This window comes from Ranitomeya imitator, chromosome 9 (genome assembly GCF_032444005.1).
Source record: "Ranitomeya imitator isolate aRanImi1 chromosome 9, aRanImi1.pri, whole genome shotgun sequence".
Taxonomy (NCBI): Eukaryota; Metazoa; Chordata; class Amphibia; order Anura; family Dendrobatidae; genus Ranitomeya; species Ranitomeya imitator.
This window is the reverse complement of record NC_091290.1, coordinates 30635782-30662735: the sequence shown is the minus strand read 5'-3', so window position 1 is coordinate 30662735 and position 26954 is coordinate 30635782. Positions and strand designations below refer to the sequence as shown.

General features: G+C 42.7%; 1 protein-coding gene across 2 annotated transcripts in view; it reads left to right on the top strand.

Moving 5' to 3' along the window:
• The window catches only part of PC (pyruvate carboxylase), a 358273-nt gene that overhangs the window by 16453 nt on the left and 314866 nt on the right, over positions 1–26954 (top strand). Inside the window, exon 1 of one of the 2 annotated variants that reach the window (XM_069740166.1) lies at positions 16565–16668. The exons of the other annotated variant lie outside the window; for it this stretch is intronic. The gene's annotated coding sequence lies outside the window, so the exon portion shown is untranslated. Of the gene's footprint in view, positions 1–16564; positions 16669–26954 lie in introns of those variants that run through there. 2 annotated transcript variants of the gene reach the window in all.

Here is a 26954-nt window from a genome sequence, read left to right as displayed (position 1 = left end):
AGCCAAGTACCAGCCATATTGGCAACATAGTTCCCTTGAGGAAAAAGAAGATGCGGAACCGCGAGTTGAGAATAGGACTGCTCTTAACTGGACTGTAGTACTGAATTGGGTTGTGGTGAAGTAGAAAGAAACAGTAGAGATGGAGAACAAGACACGTACCGAGAACGGTATTGGAACTGTGTGTGGAAATTGTTCTGTATTGTAAAAGAAATGTTTATGAAGTTGTGTACCCATTATCTACTGTGTATAATCCCCACCAAGTTATCGTTCAGTAAAAAGTTTATTTTTGACTGGTGGTCTCCCTCATTGAACTGTTCAACATCTGGTCCTGGCAAACCCAAGTCATCAGTTATATGTGGTCTGCACTGGCGTAAGCGCCCCCATAGCACAAGTCTAAATACCCAGCCAGGACCCCCCACTTCCATGTACCTCACCCACGGTTACCGTCCAACGCCACGTTACAAGTTCACATCTATTCATAGGGTTGTGGATTACTTACAGATCACTGAAGGTCTAACCACTTGGTGCACACCAATCCTGAGCATGGGGTTCTAGATCACGGTAATTGGCTCTGAATGAAGCGGAGGTGCACATGCTCAGTTAGGGTGGTTTCACACAACCATATTAATCATTTACAAGATCATTTACAGTTTCCTATGTTACAGAATTGTAATGTATTTGTAAAAATCAGATGTTATACTGTGACTCCTTAGGATATATGACTTGAGTGAGGAAAATTGAGCATGCTGTAAATTTTTTTTTCACATGCTGAGTCGGTCTGAAAAAAAATTGTTCGTTTGCACTGCCTCATGGAATAACATTGGTCATTTTTTAACGGATAGCACTCGGAGCGAAAATATGCTCGTGTGCACAAACCCTTAATTCGACAGAGTGAACAGTTCAGAGGTCGAGCATGTGCACCTGCACTCCATTCAAGACAGACAGAGCCCAGGGCCAGGATCCAGAGCCCCATGGCTTGGGGCTCCAGCAGTCGGACCACTAAAAATTCTCAAGTTGTAGGGGTTAAATTTACAATTTTGGGAACAATCCTGGGCCATGGAGCCGAAGGGGCCCCATAAGGTTCCTTTTGCCCATATGAGAAGATCAGAACTATTAAAGATCTGTGGCAGTTGGGGGTCCTGTTGGAGAGTTTGCACTCGGGCCCCCATACTGCAAGTCACACCAGTGTCAGTTATGATACACTTTGAGACTGCAGTTGACAGTGAGAAAGCTGGGTTGAAGCCTATTGATAATGTTTTGAATCTTCTGCCAACGCTGGGAAAGCTGGGTTTGCATACTCGTCCCAATTCTCTTTGTTGAGAGAATACACGATCGTCTTCACCTGCCCTAAAGCTTTAGTCACACTAAACGACTTACCAACGATCAAGACCAGCGATACGACCTGGCCGTGATCGTTGGTAAGTCGTTGTGTGGTCGCTGGGGAGCTGTCACACAGACAGCTCTCTCCAGCGACCAACGATCAGGGGAACGACTTCGGCATCGTTGAAACTGTCTTCAACAATGCCGAAGTCCCCCTTCAGCACCCGGGTAACCAGGGTAAACATCGGGTTACTAAGTGCAGGGCCGCGCTTAGTAACCCAATATTTACCCTGGTTACCATTGTAAAAGTTAAAAAAAAAACACTACATACTCACATTCTGATGTCTGTCACGTCCCCCGGCGTCCACAGGGTTAAAACTGCTTTCAGCAGGAGCGCTGCTAATGCACGCGCTCCGGCTGACAGCTTCCCTGCACTGACTGTGTCAGCGCCGGCAGTAACAGCGGTGACGTCACCGCTGTGCTCTGCTTTACGGCTGGCGCTGACACAGTCAGTGCAGGGAAGCTATCGGCCGGAGCGCGTGCATTAGCAGCGCTCCTGCCGAAAGCAGTTTTAACCCTGTGGATGCCGGGGGACGTGACAGACATCGGAATGTGAGTATGTACTGTTTTTTTTCTTTAACTTTTACAATGGTAACCAGGGTAAATATCGGCTTACTAAGTGCGGCCCTGCGCTTAGTAACCCGATATTTACCCTGGTTACAAGTGAACACATAGCTGGATCGGCGTCACACATGCCGATCCAGCGATGACAGCGGGGTGATCAGCGACCAAAAAAAAGGTCCTGATCATTCCCCAATGACCAACAATCTCCCAGCAGGGGCCTGATCGTTGGTCGCTGTCACACATAACGAGATCGGTAGCGGGATCGTTGCTACGTCACAAAAAGAGTGACGTTGCAACGATATCGTTAACAAAATCGTTATGTGTGACTCCAGCTTAAGACTGCTGACAATCAGTCAGCCAGGTTGGAGTTCAGTGAGGATTCATTCTGACAATGCCATTGACTTTTTCTCCATATTTCTTTCTTTCCTTGTCATGTTCAGTCTTATCAGGAGAACAATGGATTTGTCATTCCTTATCAGGAGAACAATAGATCTGTCATTCTTTGTCAGTTGTTCCAATCCCCCACCTACTATTAGAATGAGATTACTTTTCAGCAACACTGAACTTCTGTCCCTTTCATTCTCTTTAGCTCTTTGTGATCACTGCTTGAAAAACAACAGCATTTTGTAAAGAAAACACTTTTGATACTAGAGCACTGCTAAAATTGAAAATAAAAACAGACAAAAAGTCTAAAAAAAAGTTTGCCTTAAATATAAAGTTAAAAAAGATCCTTTTTGTCCCTTTAAACATCAGTGGTTGCTTTGAACACCTATGATTATTCACCAGACAATTGTTCATTTAATTGTTGTTCAGCCAAAAAACAATAAGTAATGTGTACGACCACCTTTAATTTGTCGTCCTCTAACTCCTCCTAGCCAACCATTGCCAAAGCTGACAATTTTGGTGGGACAAGTCAACCATTTTAAGGCCCCCTCATACACATGAGACAAAGGTCGGCAGATGGATGGTCATTCATTGGTTATCAAAAATAAGCATTTCAGACTTCATCGACTATATTACTTATTTCCCTTCAATCATTCAGCCAGTGCTTATCATCAGCTGAAAAAATCCAACATGACCGGCTGGTGTTTAATGATAGTTTTCCGATTGGGCATCATTTGAAGCAAACAATCGTTTGTTTCACCAAAACAGCCAACGATGGATCATTACATTCAAAATTGTTCAACTTTTATCGTATGTGTATCAGGGCCTTTAGTTCTTCTACTCTAATATTTCTTAGATCTTCTACTGTACTATTTCATCTTTTTCTAGAATTTACCGTAACGGTTAACCACTGCCAATTTTCTTTATATCTGCCAATGTATTAATGATCTATTTTTGCTCCGTCAACTCCACAAAGCCTTTGACTATGTTGATCACCAGCAACTTTGGAATACCATGTGTTATGAACCATCTGATCAGCCTCATTAGGAATCTTTACATTGACCATGAAACAACAGTCCAAACAGAACATGGCGGCACGGCATGGTTCAAAGTAGAGCGAAAGTCAGACAAGGCTGAATCCCGTCACCATTTCTCTTCAAGGCATTTTCAGGAAGGCTGGACTTGCCGAAAAAGATGAAGGAATCAAAATTGCTGGACTAATCATCAACAATCTTAAATACGCAGATGATACAACCTTGATAGCAACAACTGTAGATGGAATGAAGCACTTATTACAGAGTGCCAAGATCGAACATGGGACTGCTCTTCAATACAAAGAAAACAAGGATATTGACTACTGCCAGGTACGATCAAAACACATTTGAGATGAACGTCAATGAACTGAAAGTTGTAAAGGACTCCAGCCTACTCAGAGCCAGACAAATCGAGCCAGATGTCACTGGAAGCAAGGATCACCAAGCTACGACTTGCCTATTTTGGACGCATTATATGGAGAGAGCCATCACTGGAGAAGGACGTCATGATCGGAAGAATAGAAGGAACAAGGCGAAGAGGAAGACCGGCAACCCGATGGTTTGATACCATCAAGATAATGGTGGAGAAGACCCTGGTGAACCTATGTAGGCTTGCCGAAGATCGAACTTACTACAGATCGTTTCTCCACCAAGTCGCCATTGCTTGAGATCGAACCAAAGGCCGTTAAATAGTAATAATAATAATAATGAGGTACTGTGCAGGACCCTCATCGAATTGACTGCAACTGATGTTCAGAGCCAACGTATTGTAAATTTCATCAATACATGAAAAATATGAAGGGTTGCTATCATCCTCTGCAGGAATTCACTGCTCCCAAGGCTTCCTACTTGCCATGGGGCGGTGCACTCCTGAAGATTGAAAGTTCAGACCAACAGCATTGTGGTGTGCTCTCCATTGCTGCAAGTAGAAGCAGCTTTGCCTCAGCCAGCACTGGAGGAGCACGGTGGCACTGAAGCTGGCCAAATTTGGAGCTTTAGCGTTCCAATCATCTTAAGAGCAGTGCTTACAAGCTCTATAGAAAAAGAGCTTATAAGCTCTGCTCATGTTCAGCCAACGCTGAAGAATGCAGCGGTGGACGGTACACTAGGCAATTACCAGTAAACAACGCAATGGAAAATCCCTTCATTCTTGAGAACGGAGAAGAATTTTAACAATACGTAAATTGCAAAGTTGCTTGTTTCTACATGTTCTTTCCAATTGTACCCATTAAAAAAAAATTATTAGAAAACCCTTTTTATACGCCCTTAGAAAACATTAGGTGCTGACCTGCAAGAAAAAATAGCCATCATTACAATGACCTCGGATACCCGGCAGACAAAATATCACATTCCCAGAGTAGTAAATGTGAGTTAATCTTGCTTACGAAGGATATTTTTCCGTCAGTAATTGGAAATTCGCAGTAATGCAATTGGAATCACCTAATTAAGACTTTAAGACAAGTAATAACATTAAAATTGGACATTACATTATATGTGAGATGATGTTACAGTGTCTTCAGGCATTTAAATGCTATATTATTAGATTAATTGAGGGAAGACGTATTGTTTCTTATTGTTCAGACGGTGCGCCACCATTTCAAAACTTGTGCTAAAACGGCTTCTGTTTTACGAAAAGTTAATTGAAATCCTACGACTTTCCAGCTACGCCACATGGGGTAGAGTAATTCTGCTCGTAGACATTATACAACCAATCCAGCTATTAGCAGAGCGTACAATCACCAAATATCTATGAGAGCTAACCGACCCCAATATTGGAAGGTGGGAATGAAATACTGTACATAAAACTTGTTGGGCGTTCTTGTTCTGTTATTGAAAAAAAAAAATGGCAGGCAGATACTTTGACCAAATTAAAAATATGTATATAACCAACCTCCATCAAGATCATGAATTACCAATGCCCGTATTGGAAGAGACCTGTCACTCCCGGACAGTGGACGAGGAGAAACCAGACCGACTAGTGTCCTGTGCAGCTCAGTCACCGGTGGCTTTCGAAGTATGTTTTTCTCTGAGACGCTGCAGAGTTTTCAGAGGCCTTAACACAATTTTTTCTTTGATATCTGATTGCCCTCTATGAAAGGCAATTAACACCAAACAATCTTCTCACTGGTTGTTGATTTCCAAACGATCGTAAATATTTTTTCCTGGGGTAAGGTCGAATTCAGATTTCCATTTATTACGGTCTATGTACGATGAACGGGCTGGTCGTGGTTCTCCTGAGCCAAACTCGGCAGCTTTATATATATACTTGGATCATGATACAAGGATGTTTAAAGGGAACCTGTCACCCCAAAAATCGAAGATGAGCTAAGCTCACCGGCATCAGGGGCTTATCCCATCTTCTTACTATGACGTCCTCTTCTTATCTTCACGCTGCGGCTCCAGCACAGGCATACTTTGCCCTGTTGAAGGCAGAGCAAAGTACTGCAGTGCGCAGGCTCCGGGAAAGGTCAGAGAGGCCCAGCACCTGCGCACTGTAGTACTGCCCTCAACAGGGCAGACAAAGTACGCTTGCGCCGGAGCCGCGGCGTGAAGACAAGAAGAGGACGTCATCCTATGAAGATGGGAGGCCCCGGACCAGACCGTGATGCCCATCGGATCAGACCGCCCCCAAGGTGAGTATAATCTAACCTCTTTTCTCATCTTTCAGGATACATCGGGGGCTTATCTACAACATTACAGAATGCTGTAGATAAGCCCCTGATGCTGGTGGGCTTAGCTCATCTTCGATTTTGGGGGTGACAGGTTCCCTTTAAATTCGGCCTTAAGGTGCATTTACACTGGATGATTATCGTGAACAAACTTCTCGGAACTCTCGTTTCCTGAAAATCAGTTACTGCAAACGGGCTCATCCGCGGCCGGAAAATGCAAACATAAAACATCCTATGCGTGACTTTGTATCAACACTGAATAGTCTTCCAAAGCAGAATGTCAAATATTTCACGTTGGGTTGTGAAAATTTGTTCCACCATTATTGGAAATTTCAGAAGAGGAGGAAACAAGGTTTGCCGGCGTATTGGCCACAGATCTATCCTATTAATAAAAATACTTCTTTAGTTTCATGGTCTTCTTGATGTTGGTCATACACATTCGTCATACAAATAATTACGAGGAATTGATTCATCTTTCATTCTGTCCGAGGATGAAACTCTAACAAAAGTTTTCCGGTACAGAGTGACACAACGTCAGGTTGAGTGACATCCATTTCCTTTTAGGATTCATCGAAATTGTGCAAGTGGTGGAAAATAGAAACCTCTGTACAGTAGTATCATTATGGCCCTGAATCATTATTTCCTTTTCCCCAATTTTCTGCAGCAATTTGCTCCTTTTTTTAGTAGCTTTAGTATTTGCACCTTATTCTCTATACGTTTTGTGATACTTTTTAAGCTGTCTTTCCTTTTTGAGTCTTTTTTTATTTACAGATTTATTTTTTTTTAAGCCTTTTTCCCCCTTAACTTTGCTTATCCAGATGTTTTAGACATATTCATTAAATGCAACTTTTGCCAACCTCAAAAAAATATTTTGGCACATTTTACTCCAGCCGCCAACACTCTGCAGTAAGTTTTTTTGAGAAGTATTCAATTTGGCAATTTTTCTGAGTTTTTAAAGTATTTGCAACTTTTGGTGCTAAAAAGTCAAAAACGCAGCTTAAAGGCAATCGGTCAGCAGGTTTTTGCTGTGTAATCTGACAGCAGCTTGATGGGTGGGGCTGATACATTGATTCTCAGGTGATGGGGCGCATGTTCCCCCTTGAAGACACAAGTAATGTATAATGTGAACTATTAGTGATAATTTTGTGTGTTGCCCGATGGTAGGAAGAGTTAAGCCACGTTCACGCATTCAGTATTTGGTTAGTATTTTACATCAGTATTTATAAGCCAAAACCAGGAGTGGGTGATAAATGCAGGAGTGGTGATGTTTCTATTATCCTCTGATTGTTCCACTCCTGATTTTAGCTTACAATTACTGATGTAAAATACTGACCAAATACTGATAGTGTGAGCATGGCCTTACAGTTAAAGTTTGGGACTATCCCAGAGTGGGAGGGGTGGGTTGAAGGGGCAGAGTCAGTTTCCTGTCAGGATGACAGATAGGGCAAAGTGTGTGTGAAAAGCAGACCTAAGGTCAATCAGCAGATCCACGTGATGTGGGCGTTTCTAACGTGAGAGGAATCTGTGACAGAGGATAGCGAGATCCTAGAGGAGAGAAGGAGAGCAGTGGCCGAAAGGCAGAGCGATCGATCAGGGACTGGTCCTGGTGTAGGACGCCTGGCAGCACGGCCACGAGTTTATAACTCAGAGAAGTAACTGGCCAGGACGAAGCAGAGAATGTGGGATGAATAGAGTGCCCTGGGAGAGTTTCATGGCGTCAGGAGTACAAAAGCTAAGCACCGGCCTTATTGGCAGGCTAGTTCCCTTGAGGGGAAAGAAGAGGCAGAACCGTGGGTTGCGAATAGGACTCTCACTAACTGGACTGTAATACTGAGCTGGGCTGTGGTGAAGAAAAGTGAACTGGTAGAAAAAGGCATCAAGTGCGAAAAAAAGAAAGGAACAGTGACTGTGTATGAAAATACTCTGTATGATGAAGTAAATATTCATAACCTTGTGTACCGCTACCTACTGTATACACTCTCTACCAAGTTTTGGTTTAGAAAAAAAGTTCATTTTTGACTGGTGATCACCCTTATTGTATCCCTAAACATCTTGTCCTGGCCAACCAAAGTCATTGGTTACACGGCCTGCACGGGTGTAGCGCCCTCATTGCACAAGTCCACACGTGCAGCCAGCGCGCAAGAGATGAGTACCTCGCCTACAGCTACCGCCCTCAGGGGAAATAGGAAGCCACGCTTTGTGGCGATACGTGTGGGGCTCTTTCCTCCGCGCATCGTGATGTGACTGGGTGGTCTTCACTCGACATACTTTCCAACAGGTCTTATATAGCCTGGCTCTCCTGGGACTTTTTCTTCTTATAGTATCTGCGGCCTCTCAGATTTTGGGGTACTAATAGTGATGAGCCAGTATACTCGTTGCTCGGGTTTTCCCGAGCACGCTCGGGTGGTCTCCGAGTACTTTTTAGTGCTCGGAGATTAAGTTTTCATCGCCTCAGCAGCATGATTTACAGCTATTAGCCAGCTTGATTACATGTGGGGATGCCCTAGCAACCAGGCAACACCCACATGTACTCAGCCTGGCTAGTAGCTGTAAATCATTCAGCTGCGGCGATGAAAACTAAATATCCGAACACTAACAAATACTCGGAGATCACTTGAGCGTGCTCGGGAAAACCCGAGCAACGAGTACACTCGCTCATCACTACTGCCAAACAAAAGGCTGATACAAACTTAGTAATATTGTCTCCTCTGTGATAATCTGGATGATATCTATTTGATAGTCAAGTGGCATAATATTATATAATATTTCATAACTGCTGGGGAAAACACCAAATAATAGGCAGTTCGTAGGAATGCAAAGACCTAATTATTGTAATAATGTTAAATTTGCTTCTTTAGAAGCTCCTTTCAGCTGCTGCTCAGCAAGATGAGTGCAATATATTTAAACAGAGTACAGTTCTTTCCCTGTCTGAGCTTCTCTGCTCCCCACCAATGTACCTAGGCAGGAGAATTCCCATACTCTGATTGTTTGACTACAGTGTGTGGACCTTGTTGAGCCAAACATCTTTTTGTATAAATAAGGCTAAAGGACTATTTAAAGGGAACCGGTCACCAGGTTTGACCTACCACCAAGGCCACCACCTTTCAGGTCAGATATACAGCATTCTATAAGGCTATATATCTGCCCCTAACTCGACCTGAAAGAGAAGAAAAAGAGCTTTTATTACACACATCTGCGGGGCGGTCCACTCCAATGGGTGTCGCTGGTCTTGGTCTGGCACCTCCCTTTTTCTTGCGATGTCGTCCTCCTTCTTGCTTCGTGTGGATGATGCATCCTTACGTCATCGTCATCCACACAGGCTCCCTGACATCGCGCTCCTACGCAGACATAGTTCCCTGCCCTGACGAGTGCAGAGCAAAGCACTGCAGTGCACATGCGCCGGGGCTCTTTCACCTTTCCCAGCACCTGCGTACTGCAGGGCTTTGCTCTTCTCTTGCCAAAGTAGTGAAGTGCGCCTGCTCAGGAGCTTGTGTGGATGACGTCGTCCATACAGGGTCCCCAGCATCACGCTCTTGCGCAGTCATACTTCTCTTCCCTGACTGTGGCAGAGTAAAGTACTGCAGTGCGCATGCGCCAGTGCTCTTTCACCTTTCCCAGCGCCTGCGCACTGCAGTAGTTTTCTCTGCCCTCATCAGGGCAGATAAGTACGTCTGCATAGGACTGAGATGCCCGGGAACTTGTGTGAATGACGTAGGGACGCGTCATCTACACAAAGCATGAAGGAGGGCGGAATAGAAAGAAGGGAGGCGCCGGACCAAGAAAAATAACACCCCTTGGACCGGACCGCCCCACAGGGGAGTATAAGTGAATGTGTTTTTCTTATTTTTCAGGCGGGGTTGGGGGCACATATACAACATTATATAATGCCATATATCAGTCCTGAAAGGTGGTGGCCATAACTCACATCGGTCAAACCCGATGACCAGTTCACTTTAATAATTATTATGTTTCTGAGTAATGCTATGAATTATTGTCACTTCTAATACACCAGATAACTTAAAAATAATAGTAAATGTAAATGCGCACCGCACTATACAAATGCAGACATTTGCAACTATTGATATGATAGAGATGCTTGAAATTATTTTTTTTTCCCAACCAGCAATCATTTAGTAGTTTTCAAAATTGCTCTGAATACAAGGTTGGATACACACAGAATAAAATACCTTTTATACTTTTTGAATAGTCTTTATAGTATTCGCATAAAAAAAACTGTAAAAATCCTAATAATACATAATTATTTAGTCATTGTGTGCGAATAAGTAACGCAAACGCTGAAAGGTTAAAATTACAATGTGGCAAAAAAAGGTTACAAGATAAAATTTGTATGTGAGCAAAGTAATAATAAATTATCTATTATGGGGTCGGTATTATTGTTATTTCTCAGTAAATGATATTAGTATGGAGGTAATATAATATATTCCTTTGTTATACAAAGCCATTCTCATCCAGCTCCCCTGTAATATGGGTAATATTAGCTCTGCATAGTAAGTAAGTCCGTTTTCACACGCGCCTGATCATCATGTTTTTTTTGCTCATTTTTTCTGCATTTTTGGGTCGTCTTTTTACAAGCATTTTCTGGATGTTTTAAAAAAATCCATAAAGCAATGAAGTAAGTAAATGCTAGGAATTTTTTTTCTTTTAGCTTTTTTCATTCACATCTATCACCTGAAGGATGGACGACTTTTCTTTTAAACGGTTGGCGGTTTAAAAGGATTGAAGCGTTTTTAAAGACGATCAAAAGCCTAAGCATATGGTCGAGTTGTTTTTACATAGAAATTAATAGGACCATTCGTTTGAGCGTTTTATCAGCGTTTTTTTGCAGCATTTTTTGAGCAGAGAATGCCAGAAAAAGCGCTGATAAAATGTTCCTATTTAAAAAAAAAGCACAATTTGAACATTCTGTAGAGGTGTTGGCTCGGAAACTGAGTTTTTCAGGTAACTGCACAACAATATTCCCATCATGGATTAGTTGTACTAAAGGTGTCTTGTAGATGACCTTTCTTCCAGGGTGGTACTGTGGAGACCGCCAAGTAAATATGGAGACCTTTAATCCAGACAGCAATTGGTGTCTTTTCCGTCTGGAGAAGATTCTGATTTGACTAAACAGTCAAAGTCATGCGTCAAGGTTGTTAAAAGGTCAACCATTGACTTCTAGGGTAGTTACCTCCCAGGGCACTTGCCTATCTAGAAGAGACCATGCTTTTTTGGTGAGGAATTTATTGTAGAGTGATGTCAATTCAGATAACCGGAAAAAGAAAAATTTGCTGCCAGAAGGGTCTAAACACATAGGATAGCTGGTAACCGTTGCTCTTTCGACAGTCAATAAAATCTCCAAACTCCCACAAACATGTCCTTTTGAATCAGCCAAGCATCCATGGGTTTTCATTGGGGAGAGCTGTTTATCTCTTATAAAAAAAAGAAGGCGGGCATGAAAATTAAAACTGCCTACCATTATTTCTCTCAACATCATCTTTCGGGGAAAAGTTGGAAGGCCTCATACAAATTAAACTGTTGGCCGAACCCACCAATATCCTAAGATACTTTTGCCTTCAAGAGGCCAAAAATGTAATCCCAACAGAGCCAGTGCTGAAGGAAGTCTTGTAGTTTAGCCGGGATTGAATTGAGAAATGGCTGATGCAATAGGCTATCAGACCAAAGGTCTCAGTGTTCTTTGCCTTGTACGTGGTGTTTCTGGGCACAGGAATCTCTAGTCAAGCATTTTGTCACAGAACAAAAGAAGATGAAGCTTAAGTGATCAGCGTTTTGAGATTTTAGCGTTGCAGAGTTATACACTCTCTTCCAGAAAACAGCCTTCCTGGTGACCATAACACCGAAAAGGGTCGAGATCCATATTGATGGGTTCACTTGACAGTCCAATGTGTTTGGCAGCGCCAGCCAACTGATGATTGTCCTATTTCGTAATGGTGCTCTCATTGCTCTTCCAGAGATAAGCTGCCAGTCCATGTGTCAGCCAAGCGCTTTCACATAGAGAACACAGGAGCACTTAGCCGAATGACTGCTCTTCTGTATAGTAAGAGTTGGCTAACGTGGCTGACGGCCAAACGATTGCCCAAAGCATTGTTCGTCCGACAGCCATCTGATGTGCCTTGCCATCTTAAATGTACAGTTGTCTATTGCTTTGAAAAACAAGGTTTTTCTTCTCCAGAAGGTCTAGTCTCATCAAGACCACTGTGTTATGGGCAGTAAGGGATCAAGTCCCTACAGGATTTGCCGATCTGCATCATGGAGTTACCCGACTTCATTAATTTTTTTTTTTTTTTAATTCAAATAAATTTTTATTAAGAATAACAAGGCAATTAACATGTTACATTTACATTTTCAATATAGAGTATTTCCCCCCCTCCCCCTTCAAACAGCCCCCTTCGATCCCAAAGCCCCCCACCCCCACCCCACAAAGCAGCTCATCTTGTTAATTACTACCATCATTAAAACTAAAACAATAGAGTATCTAATCCCTCAACCATTCGTATAAGCCACACTTCACATTACTATCCCATAGCAATCCATGGAGACCACATTTTATTGAACGTTTAAGTTTTCCCTTTCTTCTTATAAATCCCTTTTTCTAGTGTCAGGCCCTGTTTCACATACTGGAGGAACTCTCCTCTTGACGGCGGCTCTTCCCTAATCCAGTTTCTAGCTATCACCTTCCTAGCCATATACAACAATCCGACTTCATTAATTTGATATAAGTGCAATGCCTGGGACTAGTTTCTCCATATAGGAAGCGTCTTGAAGCTGTCATCACCAACAAAGACTTTTGAACAAAGTATTAAATACATGTCAATGAGAGTGTTCAATACTTTTTCTCATTATTACACATAACTTAATTTATGGACATCTATGGTTTGATTTCTTTGCCTGTGCGGATTGGATGGGGTGTTACCGACATCTGGTGAGAATTTTATTTCAAGAGCACCTTTAGATATATATTTACTTAGAAAATTGCTGATGTGTTCAACACTTATTTCACCCGCTATAAAAGACTACAAGAAAGTGTGACTTTACATACGTAATTCTTTTTTTCTCAATTTAGAGCATTAACACATTTTTTGGCTAACTCAATAAACCAATGTAATGGCTCATCATAGGGGTAGGGGGATGAGGTTGGACTCTTTGGTAAGGCCAGGTGGAGAGACCAAACCGCAGCTGTGGGGTGAACGGTGGTCGCTGCAGATTTCAAGTTTTTCGATATACTTGGTAGCAACTACAATTTTCGGCTGCTGTCAGGCCTGACTCTTGTTGGGTCTATTCTCTTTAATATTGGCACCCGTTCTCACTCACAACAGGCGGAGGAAATAACCATGTCTTGACGTGCATCAGCTCAGACTATAGGAAAGAAGAAATGTCTGAGTAAATTCACACCTATTTTCACATTCTGTTCTGGTGGTGTTCCTTCAAGGACAAGGACTCTTGGAAATATTCTGGAAGAAGGTGAGTTATCTGTGCAATAAATCTTCACGGGCAAGAAATCATTGTAATCGGTGAACCTCTTCTTTACCGCAACTGCATTTGTGACATTGCTCCGAATAATATTGTTCTGTTTTTCTGTTATTTGCATTCTTTGTTGGAGTAAAGGTAAAACTTGAGAGAAAAACACTTGTTATGATCAAAATGGCACGTTGTAAAAAAAAATGTCAAGAGCAGAGTCACATATAGACAGCTGCCCCCATGACCTGTGTTCCCGGTAGTCCTTCTCGTAGAGCCGGCAGGTCTTGTGTTGATGGTTTGAGGACATACGTATATAAAGTTGCATAACCAGTTTACAAGAAAGGATGTTATTTGCATAGAGACATTGAGGTCACTATTATGGGGTCATAAAAACTAAACCAATTTAAACTTTATCTTTTCTAGTAATTTGGAGAAACTAGATACGGAACTCATGGTGTTTTTCTCTACTCAAAGACATTTTAGGCCATAGAAAGACAAATGCAGTAAGGCCGGCCATACACATTAGATGGCTGATGTTTCAGCTGGCCATTCGGCCAAAGTCATCTCATCCAACTCTCCCTTACACAGGAGGGCTCTCTCGGACGAGCTCCTGAGTTCTCTATGTTTTGGGTTGTCATTATGATTTAAAAAGAAAAAAGACAGTAGTTTGACAATAAATGGCTTCACCCAACCACTAACCGTGAGTGGAGAAAAAGTTTTCTCTGAAAAGAGGCCAAAAAAGCAAAAATTCTGCCAGGGTATGTGAACTTTAGAGTACAACTACATGACAAAAACGGACCGATTATTCTGATCAGAATTTGATCAGCGAGGCATCATTTATTCCCATATGTGAAGAGAAAAAAAAAGTTTTTCCACCTTCTCCATTATGACATACGAATGCTGTCCGTTTTTGTCTTCGACCCATAGATTTGCTTTGCCGATTTTGATCCACCCCTCAGATAAAAATCGGACATCTCTCCAATATTTTACCCAGACCTCTAGGCCCGAGGAAAAAAAAATCAGATATGTTCATGCAGCGCCCCAGAGACCTGGTCATTGCAGTATGACACTCTGCCACTAAGGGGAGCAGCGGTACGTCTGATGGCACTGAAGGAATTCTACTGACCAGGTATCACCAGCACACATTACACTTCACACTCCGGCCACTAGGGGGAGAAAAAGGCTTTATTTATTGGGCCACTCCTCACACTGGTAAAACTAGGGGTTGGATAGGAAGTTAGTCAGAAGCTGACTGGGTTGGATTCAGGCAACATCCCGTGGCAGGGGATGTTGCAGGGAGAAGACACAGGGGGGTCCCTGTCGGGCATGGGAATCTGGCAGGTGCCTAGCGAACAGAGCAGAACGTTACGGAACCGCGCCTGCACACCCCGTGGCGGTATCCTAAGAAAGTGACACGAAGGGAAGGATATTGTGGAACAGTGAGAAACGAGATCAAGCACAAAGGAGAACCAGTAGGAGTCGTGCCGTGAGACCGAGGCAACATCCTACTGAGGCGCGTAGCCGATGGCCGGAACACCGCAGGAGTAACTGACTCTAGGCCTTACTTCGAACTCCGCAGGACAGTTAATTATAGGTTGGCTGTCTACCTTAAATTTCCTACGAAGACATAGGGGGCAACGCATGGAGAGGGGCATCTCTAGGGTCCCGGAAGAGCTCCGAGCCTTCCCGTCATATGGGTGCGTCCTAGCCATAACATACCTGGGGGACGAGAAACTAGTAACATCTGGAACAAGCGAGAGAGAATTAGAAAGAACGAACGAACGAGAACAGCAGTTGTGAGGACTATTCTGAATGCTCAGCAGGGTAGCACTACAACACACAGGTGCTAGTGGTAGGCAACGATTTCCACCTGCAAAGGGAACTCTGGAAGTGCCCATCGGACCGGCCGGTCTCAGAAAGCCCTGTTAATCGTGCTCTGGATTGAGGATCCTGAAATCTTCAGTAAAGAGGTAAAGAGACTGCAACCTTGTGTCCTCGTTATTGACTGCCCCTCGCACCATCACCATCCACCTTACTGGGAAGCCCTGGGGACATACTTCACCTGTGGGAAGGTATACCATCCAGCTGCCGTTCCATCACCCCAGCGGACCCCACAGCAGCGTCGGTCACCCTGACCGAACACCACAGGTGGCGTCACGAATCCCTGATAGACTGTACCACCTTTATTGGACGCCCCTTAGCGGGGTCGCGGACCGGGTCTAGCCACCGTGACAGACTCAGAACCGAACCAGAGAGGCCCGGTACCGAGAACTCGTGGCCCTGTGTCTGGGGGCGTTCCATTCACAGCCCCATAGAATATGATACATATGATTGCTATCCATGAAGACCACAGTTAGCACTGGTACAAGAAAATTGCACGTGAACAAGCCCTTGTTATCAAAGCCGATAGCTCATCATGACCTAAGCATTTTCTCAGCTGCAATTTGTTAGAATAAAGTAACACAGGTCAGTGAGGATTCAAGGGCACTATGTTAGGGAGAAGTTGGGGGGGCGGGAATTTTGGGGGCATGGCCTATATTAAGGATGGGACGTGTGGTGGTGAAAAATTTGATAATTTTTCTCAGGAGTCCAGAAATTAACTAAAGAGGAAATTTTGAAGCTCTGTGTCGTCGCGTTCAGACCCTCATCAATCACAGTCTATGTTTTGGTTCCTTTTTTTGTTCCTGTTTGCATATTTTAGTACTTTTGGCCATTTTGGATAAATCTTAATACTGGGTATAAATGGGTGTGGCGTAACTGGAATAATTGCCCAGGCCATGGAGCCTTATGGGACCCAGAAAGTCCCTTTTGGCCTATATGAAAAGATCAATATTTCAATATTTGGGGGCCCCTTTAGAGCTTTTGCATTGGGATCCATGAGTTCCAAGTTACGTCCCAGGGCGTACAGTACATTTTTTTGTTTTTTATCACAGAGTGAGTTATCAGAAAAGGATATAGGGCAATCACTTTCTCGTGCCGCTCCTCCGGTAAGACAAGCCCACTGGATCCATGATGAAATGTGTTTGCTTCCCTGGGGCACAAAGTACAAATACTTATCTCACATGTAGTAGAACTTGTTGTTTGACTCCACGTGTATAAAGTCAGCGGTCAGCACAACGTCTCCTAAACCCTGAGCAGAGCACAGAGGAGCCCACCCCACGGTACGTACTGGAGCCTTGGACTTGTCATAGCTGTTACATAGCGGCAGCGTCTTCCCTGCGTTAACCAAGAACACATTGATAAGACAAAACCTACAAAATCTTTTGCTTTGAAGCCAGGAGAACACTTGAGACGGTCAATCACCCTTTTTACTCAATTGCAAGGAAGTGCAATATTTTTTTTTTTTTTTTAAATAAACTTCAAATTTTTCCAAAGTTTTTCGTTTTAGGCTATGGGCACACGTCAAGATTTCTTGCAGAAATTTCCTGAACAAAACCGGACATTTTCTGCAAGAAATCCGCATGAGGATTTTTCTCGTTTTTTTTCAAGTATTTCTCGCGTTTTTTGCCCGTTTTTTTTTGCGGATTTTTTGCGTTTTTTTTTTCTGGAGGTTCTGGGATGCAATAATATAGTGGAAAATCCACAAAAAAATCTGCAAAATGAATGAACGTGCTGCGTTTTCTTTTTTTTTGCGGAAAACATATGCACAAAATATGCGGAATGCATTCTAAATGATGGGATGCATATGTATGCGTATTTAAATCGTTTTTATCACGTTTTTGTAGCGAAAAAAACACAAAAAATCCGGAACGTATGCACACAGCCTTAAGATTTTATTTTTCAATGATATTTTACAGCTTAAAATTCCCAAGATAATGATATTAAGAAACTGTACCAGGATTTTTGGGAAAGTTTTATACAAAATATGGAAGATCCAAACTGGAAGCGAGTTTCGAATTGCTTGTATTTTCAAGATTGTTCAGTTCTTGTGTTGTCAGCCCCACGTGCTGCTCTCAGATCAGCGTCTGGCGGCAGAAAAGTGCTGATGTCTTAGCAGATAGCTCTTGTCAGCCGGAACAGATGAGTTATTATTCGTGCCTGAGAACATGTAGGAAGGGGATGGTCATTGGCTGATTTGTTCCTCTTTATATGTCGTTGCTTTATCCATTGAAAAACAGATATTGGACAGAAACCTCAAAAACGTATTTATGTCAACAAGGAAAAATGGATTTGATTAGATCATGATAGATCATCGCAGATCATGATGAATTGTACTGTACCTGATCATAACTAATGTCCTCTTCATTATAGATCCGAGACACCAGTGTGAACAGAGCACCAGATAAAAACTGTAGTGTAAAAAGGACCTGTCACATGACATGATAAAAAAAAAATATATAATTTTTTTGTTGTAATCTGGTGTAAATGCCGCTGTTCTCTAGAATCCGACGTTGTTTTTCTTTTGTTCCTGCGCCCCTCCGTTCCTGAGATATGGCCTCTTCTTACCTGAATCTTTTTTAGCAAAGTGGGCGTGGTTCTCAATTATCTGTGGGTGTATTTTTGATGACCACGCCCCTTTTATCTTAAAATACTAGATTTACATACAGGAATTAAGTGGTCATATCTCAGGATCGGAGCGGAGCAGAAGCAAAAGAAAAACAGCCCCAAATTCAGGAGAACAGTGGCATTTACAGCAGATACAAAAATAACAAATGTGCGATAAGTGACAGGTCCCCTTTAATTTTGGAATAAATTCTCATAGTGAAAAAAATGGCATGTAGGCTTTACTGCATCGCAGACGTGTGTTCAAGGCACACAACTCAGCATGTATACTGTAGCTCTTATCTTTGTCACCTGTTTTATTCTTATGGTACGAATGGAAAGTATTTCTAATAGGGTATCTTTCACCAGGTTTTTGCCAAGTAATCTGAAAGCAGAATAATGTAGGGGCACAGACCCTGATTCCAGCAATGTTTCACTTACTCGGCTGCTTAGTATAATTTTAATAAAATTACAGTTTTATCAGCTGCAGATTATATCTAGAGAACTAGTAAACCTGCTGCCATGTAGTCCAACCCCGCCCACACCACCGATTTGCAGCTTTCTGTGTACCCTGTGCATAGTCAGAAAGCTGCCAATCAGTGGTGTGGGCAGGATTATACAGGGCTCAGCATTCAGAGAACTGGTAGAACTACAGCAGATAAAAGTGATTTTATAGAAATGACAGTAAGCAGTAATGAAAGTGACACATCGGTGGAATCAAGGTCTCTGCCTCTACATTATGATGCTCTCAGGTTGGGTAACAAAATTTTGGTGACAGGTTCCCTTTAACATAATTTGCAGTCTCTGGAATTGGGCAAATGCCAGTATATGATACAATCAGGTGAAGGTATTGTCCTTCCAAATAGTGTTATGTCATTCATGGAACAGGGGTTGTTTTCAGACAGGTAAGGTTAGTCTATTTGGACAGATGCCCAAATTCTGACATTTTAAAGGGTAGAGTAAACAAAAAGTGAGACAGACTTCATTGCGTAAAGCTTTAAAGCATTTCTGTAATTTCAGGTAACTTAGAATAAGCTTTAATGAGTGTGTTGATGAAAAATGACACTATTTATTGCCACAATATGACTTGAATCCTGCATGTTTCACCAGTTTTCGCCTCTGCAGGCTTTATCCCTAAATTTCTGTGCTACTGGGTAGAGACTAGTTCTATGATGTCCCCCATACACAGCGCACACACACAGAGATGTATTCCTGATCTTTTTTCTCTGTAGCAAACAGAAGCATCATCAGGAAGACATTATACAGCAGTGCTGAGCAGTGTAGCTGTGCATCCAGTTCTGGAATGAGATACTAAATTGCTTGCTACATAAGCTTCAGCAAAAATCTTTTTCTCTGCCTCTCCCTTTTCCTCACTCTTCTTCTCCCTCCCAGAAGTGGAGAAAGTTATACTACAAATTTTCATATATGCGCTCGTTCTGTTGATATATGCAATGTTTTGTTAAGTTAAATTTACTGGCCGAATGCCACCAGTACATGACCAAGATCACTTAGGTAACGTTCACATTTGCGTTGTTGGGTGCAGCGTCGTTGACGCATACCGACGCATGCATCATGCGCCCCTATCTTTAACATGGGGGCGCATGGACATGCGCCGGTATGTGCTGTATTGCATTTTATGACGCATGCGTCATATTGACGCACAGACAGGGCGCAGAGGACGCTACTTGTAGCGTTTTCCCTGCGCCAAAATTCCTGCTCTGTACGATCTTATGACAACGCATGCGTCGTAAAATGCTGCGTTGTGTACATGCGTTGTTGGTTGCGTCGCCGACGCTGCGCCCAACAACACAAATGTGAACGTTACCTTAATGGCATTTTTAGATAGGCCGACAACACTTCCATTCGAACAGAGCAATAATTAATGCGATTGCAATTGTGCTGCCGAGACATAATGTTTTCGACAGCACGTACCCTGTTTATGATTTTTAAGCAAGTTTGCAAATCATTTCAGCAGTGATTGCCGGTTTGTTAGGTAGTCCCTGCATCGAACAGCGGCAAGACACCTAGCCACGGGGACTCGAACATATTTTTTCGAGCACGCCGAATACACTCAGTTAGCACCCAAGCAAGTTCGCTCATCACTACTGTCCGCCTCTTCCTTGATTGACAGTGCTGTCTCTGTTGTAATATCCTACAGAATAGTTAATCAATGGAGAAGTAGTGGACAACCTCTTTTAAGGCTAAAGCATAAATGATAAAGCCGATTGTCTCTGTGCCGGCCACATGTAAGATCATTAGTAGGCCCATTATCTCCGGCTTGATAGTTTCTCATTTGGTATAACTAGTTTCCCCTCATCATCACTTCCTTTCTCAATCACGTGACATTTTTATGCACATTTAGGCCAGTGCCGTGCTTTTCATAATGGTATTTTCCTTCATCCAGCTTAACCTTAGCAAGCAATTCAAATCTTCTTAAAAAGGAGCTGACCTGAAAGTCAGCAGGCGGCAGTCATGGTTAGGGATTGTATAAAAGCCCATTCAAAATGCAACGCTTTTTACAATATCATTTTCCATTTTTTTTTTCCAGCAGCCTTTATGACTGATTTAACTGTAAAAGTATTTTCTATACATAAATGTGGGCAGCCGGCGCTGAGAACACAAGAGTTATCGGTTTTATAAAAAAAAAATTCTGAGAGCCGGCGGCGTAAAAAGTGAAACATTTTGGCAGATATATTCTTAGTTGATTATTGCTAAAATTGTGACCTTGTCCACATTTCTTAGCATACGGCACTTGAAGTGCCAAGTTACAGTAGATGACGTGCTGTGATCTGAGCTTAAATTGCAAGAAATTACAAATCTTTAATATACTCCAATTATTATTATGAAGCAAATGGTTATAAACGGTGGAAGCGAAACCTGTGAATGGTCAGCCATTTATGACGTTGGCTGTGGATTCAGAGTGGCATGAGCTAAGACGGTCAATGAAATATTTTATTTTTCCCTTCTCCCATAATTTGTTTCCCGTCTATCTTTTGTTTCTACTTTTGATAGACTTCTGTAACCTCTAACCCCGAATTTCCGACTGGGGTTACATGGCCGTGACTCACACTTGCAAGGAAAAAGGTCACGTTACGCCATTGTTACATCAAAAATGTGATTGTTGCAACCAGCAGGTCGTCTAAACTCTGACATGCAAGCTGAAAAAATTCTCCAACTCCAAGATTTACAGTCCAAGTGTTGTCCGCCACGTGACTCCAGACCCAAAATTAATAGCTTCATGAGGTCACTGAGTTCAGGGTTAAGAGTCCGTGGCCAGGTAGGACATCACAATGCGTATTCAGACCATGAATATTGTATACCATGACCAAAGTCATCGTGTAGCCCCTTTGGTATAATGTGATAAAACTTAGGTTGAGTCTATAAGGGCTCAAGCAGATGACTATATGACTCGGATGAGTGATATCTGTGGTTTTGACAGATAGCTCTCGTCTCCATGTTATTCTTTGGAGCCGTGAACATGACCGATTTTATTTGCTCTCACCAAATCGTTCCAAAGAATAGATTACAGCACGCACGATTTGCCTCCAATCGTATGGCACTCAACCGTTCACTTCTATTGGTCTGTGAAAAACATCGGACCACCCTCGGATGACATTTTCACGGACAGACTGAACAAAGAAGATAGAGAGAAACCTTTTTTTCCTAATTCTCTACATCTAAGAAAATCAGTTCGCACTATGACCACATTCTGAACCCCTGATGAAGCTGCACGCGAAACGCGCGTTGGGGTTCTGGGCAGTGTGGTCTGATCAGATAATGGCACATGGTGTGTATAAATCAATCTCGTTTTGTTTAGATGTCTCTATAGAGGGAAATACCTGTACTAAGGGTTAATCTGAGCTATATGAGACACATTGTTTACCTTTGTCTAGTTAAACCAGTTTATGGAGACCCCTGAAGCTAGTTAGGTATTTACTATGTCTGATAGGCAAACACTGTGTATATGCTGAATGGAAGCTTCTGGTTAATGCTATATATATGAGAGATTTTTCACATCTTTGTATTTTGTGATACTTGATACATGAATTATTGATGTGCCTGTAATATTTTATAACCACACTGGCCTCTAGTCTCCTGTTTTTAAGGTTTTTTTATGGGGTATATTTTATGTAATTATTGTAGTGCTGTGTCTGATGTAATAATAAAGTTTGAAATTCTATATTAAATCGATTCGGTAGATATTGTTTATTGTAATGCTTGGTGGTAATAAGCTTGATATATTGTATTTTGGTTACCTCCAGTATTTGATATTTGTATAATGCAGATATCGGATTATATATCCAATTATTGGTTTACACTCTGATCAGAATATGATTAGCATAATCGGCCTGATTTTCTCGGATGGATGCGGTATCCATACGGTGTCTTGGACGGATGGATATTTTCTCAGATACAGTTGGCCCTGGCCCTAAAAGGCAGATTTGTTGGAAAATGTCCATATATCTGCACATGCCGCAGAAACAACCCATTTCATGCATCGAGGCATTTGTACAAACCCTTATCCTTTAAGTACGGTCACGTGGTGAATATACAGCAGATTTTGCCGTCTGATTTCACACCACTGATATTCAAAGACCAGAACGGCAGCGAATCCTTTGATCTAATATGAATAGCCTCATAAGCATTTAACGACAACATATAATGTTCATTCGCCCTCATACAGTTAGTATTGACCTGTGTTAAAGGGCTTTAAACAGCAAATTGATGTCTTTTATTGTCCATTGGCGCTCGTTATGGGCAGAAATATGTTCCTAACTAGTGATGAGCGAGTGTACTCGTTACTCAAGATTTCCTGAGCATGCTGGGGTGATCTCCGAGTATTTGGATGTGCTCGGAGACTTAGTTTCTGTCTCAGTAGCTGCATGATTTGCAGCTGCTAGACAGCCTGAATACATGTGCAGATTTCCTAACAAATAGGCAACCCCCACATGTATTCAGGCTGGCTAGCAGCCACAAATCATGCAGCTACGGCGACAGAAACTCAATCTCTGAGCACTCACAAATACTCGGAGATCACTTGAGCATGCTCTGAAAATTTTGAGTAACAAGTATACTCGCTCATCACTACTCCTAACTAGCCAGTAGACGGGCATGGCACCAGGAGATGGAACAGGATCCTTGATGCAAACAACTGGCTAAGACGATGGTGCAGACAACAAGGATTTGGATTCCTGGACCACGGTGTGAATTACTGGTATGATGGACTCCTCGCCAGAGACGGACTACACCTCAACAAACCTGGGAAACACACATTCGCCAGAAGACTCGCTACACTCATCAGGAGGGCGTTAAACTAGAAGAAGAGGGGACGGGAAGAAAAACATTAGACTCGAACAAAGACGACCCAGGAAAACATACTCAGAAGGGAGGTAAGAACATTTCTAAAACAATCCACAGTGAGGAGATTGGAACAAAACAAAATCCTCTAAACTGCATGCTCGCAAACGCCAGAAGCCTGACAAACAAGATGGAAGAACTAGAAGCAGAAATATCTACAGGTAACTTCGACATAGTGGGAATAACCGAGACATGGTTAGATGAAAGCTATGACTGGGCAGTTAACTTACAGGGTTACAGTCTGTTTAGAAAGGATCGTAAAAATCGGAGAGGAGGAGGGGTTTGTCTCTATGTAAAGTCTTGTCTAAAGTCCACTTTAAGGGAGGATATTAGCGAAGGGAATGAGGATGTCGAGTCCATATGGGTTGAAATTCATGGATTCTGATAAATGTAAGGTTATACACATGGGAAGAGGGAATCAATATCACCATTACACACTGAACGGGAAACCACTGGGTAAATCTGACAGGGAGAAGGACTTGGGGATCCTAGTTAATGATAAACTTACCTGGAGCAGCCAGTGCCAGGCAGCAGCTGCCAAGGCAAACAGGATCATGGGGTGCATTAAAAGAGGTCTGGATACACATGATGAGAGCATTATACTGCCTCTGTACAAATCCCTAGTTAGACCGCACATGGAGTACTGTGTCCAGTTTTGGGCACCGGTGCTCAGGAAGGATATAATGGAACTAGAGAGAGTACAAAGGAGGGCAACAAAATTAATAAAGGGGATGGGAGAACTACAATACCCAGATAGATTAGCGAAATTAGGATTATTTAGTCTAGAAAAAAGACGACTGAGGGGCGATCTAATAACCATGTATAAGTATATAAGGGGACAATACAAATATCTCGCTGAGGATCTGTTTATACCAAGGAAGGTGACGGGCACAAGGGGGCATTCTTTGCGTCTGGAGGAGAGAAGGTTTTTCCACCAACATAGAAGAGGATTCTTTACTGTTAGGGCAGTGAGAATCTGGAATTGCTTGCCTGAGGAGGTGGTGATGGCGAACTCAGTCGAGGGGTTCAAGAGAGGCCTGGATGTCTTCCTGGAGCAGAACAATATTGTATCATACAATTATTAGGTTCTGTAGAAGGACGTAGATCTGGGTATTTATTATGATGGAATATAGGCTGAACTGGATGGACAAATGTCTTTTTTCGGCCTTACTAACTATGTTACTATGTAACTAGTGATGAGCAAGTATACTCGTTGCTCGGGTTTTCCTGAGCATGCTCGGGTGTCCTTTAAGTATTTTGGCGAGCTCCGAGATTTCGTTTTTGTTGACACGGCTGCATGATTTTTGGCTGCTGGACAGCCTGAATACATGTGGGGATTGCCTGTTTGTTAGGGAATCCTCACATGTATTCAGGTTATCTAGCAGCCGCAAATCATGCAGCTGCGTCGGCCCAAACTAAATCTCCGAGCACGCCAACATACTCGGGAGGACACCCGAGCATGCTCGGGAAGACTCGAGCAACGAGTATACTCGCTCATCACTACTCCTAACCCATTTATGCCCACCTTAAGGGACATCTAGTCGCTAGAGTTGATGTGAACCCTAGGTCCCGGTCTATTGCCCACAGCTGAAAAAAAAAAAAAAAAGGAGCGCCAGTCCAAGAGCAGAGTGAATCCACACAGGGAGATGGGAAGCTGAAGTATTGAAGATTCCTTTCACTCCTTCTTCCAGGTCAGCCTCTCCTCTTTGCACATAGACCAATTCAGTAGAAGTTAAACCATATAAGATATGGGAGTTATTGCCAAAGCTTTGTTTGTTTATTTGTTAGCCTTTTTTCTTGGGTCCATTGGCCACGTCACTGATCTATGGTCTCTGGATGGAAGAACTGAAAATATAATCTTACCTGACAGCATTCGCGGCTCTTCTTTTGATCTGCCGGTCTGGCGCAATGTCACATGGCATCATGCCGCTATGATGATATCGCGCCAGGCTGGTTAATCAAACCTGACGCTGGGGATGATGTGACGGAATGCGCAGTTTTCCGGGCTCTTATTACGGATATGACCGATGGTTCGGGTCCTGCAAATCGATTTGTACCAACTCCACAAGACACCCCAAGAAGTCTAGTCTCAGGGCAAAAGGAGGCAAACGTCGGTGCTGGACATGACGTTAAAGTAGTTGTCCTTTCTTTATTTTTTTAAACCAAGCCCAAAGCAATCTTAAAAAAAAGTGTACTGATCTATCAATCCCCACCAGTGTCCTCTCCTCCGGTGGGGATGGCAGGAGGTGACCACTGAAGGCAATTAGTGACCTGGAGAGGAAGCAAGGAGACTGCCTCATGAGGAAACCATTAGTGATGAGTGAAAGTTCTGGGATAAGGTGCTATCTGAGCATGCTCATGTGCTGAGTGTCTTCAGCATGCTCGGAAAATATGTTCGAGTCCCCGCGGCTGCATATCTCTCGGCTTTACAGCAGCCTCTTTGTTAGGTAATCCCTGCACATGTTGAATAGTCGCGAGACATGCAGCCGGGGGGACTCGGACATAGTATTCGAGCACGCCAAAGACACATGCATGCTCATATAACACCTTATCCCAGCACGTTCGCTCATCATTAGAAACCATGCAGAGCCAAGCTTTAAAAAAAAAACCTCTAATCTTCAGGACTTTTAGCCCTCGCCTGCTGATCTGCCCATGATCAGTCGTATTTGTGTATAAGATGGTCATTTACCATTTAGAAACACCGTGCACCAGGGAATCATCCTTATCGTGTTTTTATGTCCATATATTGCGAGAAGTTATTTTGATTGCTCGGTTTTAGCAGTTTGTACTTGAAAACACGATTAGTCTTTGCTTCAAAGTCCTCGGAGGTGATGTTCCATGTGTCTGATGCAAAAGATGAACTCTGCCCTAAATTAGACTGTCAACCGCGACTGTATTTGCTTGAGCGTCTGACACTTGTTAACTTTGAAAATATAGTATGGACGTTACCTGTGCGGATACACAGATGTTTACTCTGCCAACTGGAGGAAAGAGCACGACGGTTCAAAGTCTGTATCTAGGAAAGGCGCTTTTCCATTCTTCCACTGTAATGAGAGCTTTCGCGCAGATAGCAAGGACACAATGTTCTGTATGTGCAGGTCCACAAAGAAATCCCGAGGACGACGGTAAATTCAAAGACATTTCTGGATCTGTTCCTTTTTTTGGAATCTTTAGGCAAAAACATGTTAGTGAGCTCCGAGCTGGAAGATATAAAAGAAGCATTGGATGACGGGATGAATTATACCAGATAGCTGTAGGTCAGATCCTAGCAAGTGGTCGGCACTCCGTTCCTGTGGTGAGACAGAAGTAAAACAGAAGGAAACCCCGGCACTCACGTTTTAGTTATTTCATTTAATTATATTCCACATAATCCCCGCAAGACGTTTCAGCCCATCTCAAGCTTTTAGCAATTTTGACAATTAACAAAAGCCGGAGATGGGCTGAAACGCTTTGCGTCGATTACGTGGAATACGATTAGGTGAAATAACTACTAAAACGTGAGTGCCAGGGTCGCTTTCTGTTTTAGAGCCTAGCTACATACATTGTGCACTTCCAAAGTGTATGAAGCTAAAAAACATACTAGTATTATATTATGGTACTGCAAAAT